This window comes from Bidens hawaiensis, unplaced genomic scaffold (genome assembly GCF_021521415.1).
Source record: "Bidens hawaiensis isolate Kalapana, Puna unplaced genomic scaffold, B.hawaiensis_p1.1 tig00001299_1, whole genome shotgun sequence".
In the NCBI taxonomy this organism is placed as follows: Eukaryota; Viridiplantae; Streptophyta; class Magnoliopsida; order Asterales; family Asteraceae; genus Bidens; species Bidens hawaiensis.
The window spans coordinates 3749882-3752810 of NW_027491074.1; positions in this window are offsets into that span (position 1 = coordinate 3749882).

Consider the following 2929-nt stretch of genomic DNA (forward strand, 5'->3'; position numbering starts at 1 on the left):
TTTTGTCCTATTTCATACTCGTGAGGCTAAGACTCACCAAGTTTATGTTTTTCTTATATCTTACAACCCGATCTACTAAGATATCGATTTGCATGTCGAACTCAACCACAAAACTTAATCTTCTTGGCTAAAACTCACCTTTGGCTTCAGGTTTGGTTCGGATCTGGACAACTTGAGGATCTGGACGTGATTCTTGTTTTTTGAAGACACTTGATCACCAAGATCTTCCTTACTTTAGCCCGGAATCGGATTTGGGTCTTGAGAGAGAGTATGTGTGTTCTAGGGAGTGTGTGTGTGTTGTGGGAAGAAATGGTGAAGGGATGGGGGGGATGGCCTTATATAGAGAGCTATGGACCCCACCACCCACTTCCTTCACCAATCCTAATCCTTATTAAATATAAACACGCACCCATTTAAACGAGCGACTCACACGAAACAATAATTTTCTTTTATTTAGTAATCTCATAATACGGATGTTACAGTTTAATGTTATATATTGGGGCTGATTTATACCAAGTTTAAGGACATAAATAAACACGTTTAACTACTGGAAATTATGTTAGATGTCCAGAAGTTAATATGGTCACATATTGGCTTTGATTTCAAACTAGTTTACACGTAAACGAATCTCCGAACGGTTTAAACTTTGGCCACAGTTTTGGGGCTGTTTTGGGGCTGCATATAATGCAATTTTAAGAGTTCCATACTAGTAATATTTTCTGCATATTCTGGAATTATTTACAAAGTTTGTTGGTTTGGTTCATGATCGGCTAGTTGGGTTTAAACTAAATTTTCGGTTTAATAGTTAAAAGTTCTAACTTCATGGTTATGATTTACCTGATTTTAACTTGTCTTTCATTATAGTTTTAGGTTACATGTTAATATGTTTTCTTTCAGTTTGCTGGTTGAGTTTCACATGAATTTAACACGAATTACAAGCTTCAAATTAACATGAAAATACAACAAATACGGGCTGCAGTACCTGGTACACATTAGGGTTTCACGAGTAGGATCGAACTTTAATTTAAGATGATTCCACGAGCAGAAACAAAAATCTCAGGCTGTAATTTCGTTATAGGTTCATTAAAAAATTAAAGGAATAAGGTTAGAGAATGGATTAAAAACATCAGAATGGTGATTACCCGGGTTTCTTGGTGTTACCGGGGCTGCTCCGTGAGTGCAGAGACAGGTTTAGGGTTATCGATTTTCTTCATATTCTTAGGCTGGTCGATTCTTTAACTGGGAGTAGAGACTTGCAAATTTTTTGCAAATATGAAGAACGAGAATATTGATTAAGGAAATAGGGATAAGAGATAAAGTAATCAAAGGTTTCTTGGAAGAATGGACATGCAATTGATTTAATTGGAGGACAGACTGATCATATATGAATGGGGTAGGGGACTGGTGTTTCGATGGATTGCAATTGGGTGGTATGAGATTTGATTAGATTATTTCTAGTTTTGCAAGATATAATAATATCTTGTATTATTATTAGTATTTTGTTATTTTTTATAAGCTTCTTCAATTAATTTATTTATACTAGCTAAGAGGGCCGGATGTTACATAAAAACATAGGGTTATGATTTTTAGATAATATCTAGCGTGTCACATATCTTGTTTTCCAGTTTTTGTTTTGGGCACAAATATAATAAATCATCTGGTATCTTCGTTAAAAAAAAATTGGATACCCGGTAAAGTTAAATAAATATTATATGGTTCGTATAATTTTTGAAGTTATCAGGTTCGGGTTCGTTTTGATTATACGAGTCTCGGTTTCGTTTGATTACTTTGGGTCGAGCCCTTGTTATAGATTAAGGTATTGTTATTAGACTTATCCGTATCTCTATCGAGGTCTACATAATCATCGGATCGAACCTACTAGTTATCATATCGATGGTTCGGACCAATCCCACAAATATATAGTTCACTTCAATTATTCGACTAACATCACACTCGATATCTAACGTTGAGTTTATTTAAAAAAAATTCTAGCCCTATTTTTGGGGTTGTTTGACAAGACCCGAGCCCTGGTGCGGAAGCGTGAATAATGGTCGTTATTAACGGTGGAGCTCGGATCTGAGCTAGGATCGAATCGTATTCACTCTTGAAAGGTGTTTTGGACGGATGAGTGGTGTTTGGGAGAGAGCCAGAATCGATTACAATGAACAATAGACTGGATGAACAAATATATGTAATCGAAACACAAATAAAGAAGTGGTAGTATGATTTCATTAGTCAAAAGATTTTCATACAGAGCACTCATACATATAATAAAGATCAGCCACCTCCAGGAGAGCTCATCCTGGAGGCGGCGGCTCTCTCTAAGAGATAAAACCCTAGATCTCACACAATACACAATACACTTATACTAGACAAATTAACAAATACATCTATTTATACTAGTCTAGCATGTCTTGGCCTTAAAGCCATCCACCCTTGGTTGAGACCAAAAATATTAATTATTTTTCACCCATAATAATACTAATTCAATGTGTCGGTCTAAAATATAAGTCCCAACAATCTCCCCTTTAGACCGATGCCATCGAATTTCTTCCACAATCACCTCAAAAACCCGTTATTTTTCGTTGAACTTCTCCCCCTCACGTTAAGCTTCTCCCATTGTTCATATCGAATCATCTCTCTTATATCACTTTTTGGATACTGTTGTATGGGTATATGAACCAGGCTTTGAACTTCAAAGATCAACTTCAAGTAGCAAGGTCATCACAAAAAGAAATAAACTCAATGTGATCATCAAATAATTTTCCATTCTTCAAAACCGTTTCTTCCCTTATAAGTCATCTTCAAACCTTTCCCTGAATCAAGATAGCATTCAAGTCAACCATAACCCGTTCTTGATTGTCAAGTGACTATTTTCATAGGAGGTTAAACTCTATTGATCATCCGTTCACCATGTTACTAGTGATGA